This window comes from Penaeus monodon, chromosome 29, assembly GCF_015228065.2.
Source record: "Penaeus monodon isolate SGIC_2016 chromosome 29, NSTDA_Pmon_1, whole genome shotgun sequence".
In the NCBI taxonomy this organism is placed as follows: Eukaryota; Metazoa; Arthropoda; class Malacostraca; order Decapoda; family Penaeidae; genus Penaeus; species Penaeus monodon.
In genome coordinates, this window is record NC_051414.1 from 11,045,144 (window position 1) to 11,045,399 (window position 256).

The following is a 256-nucleotide window of genomic DNA, read 5'->3' on the forward strand; positions in this document are numbered from 1 at the left end:
CCTATCTATAGGAAAAAATAAAAGGTATTCCTTTATCCAGCATCACCACCACAGTTTTAATGCGACGGTTGCCAGAGGTACGATGATGCTCTTTACTCGTTTGCAATATAACTCTCGAGGGTCGCTCCCGTGAAAAAAAAAGTATAAAAAAAACGGAAAAGAAGGTATTTTTCATTAGTGTCGCCGTCGAAACAAGGAAGCGAGTGCGTTCAGGCGCCGCTTAACTGCCGTGAAGGAAGGCTTGTGTGCTTGCCGT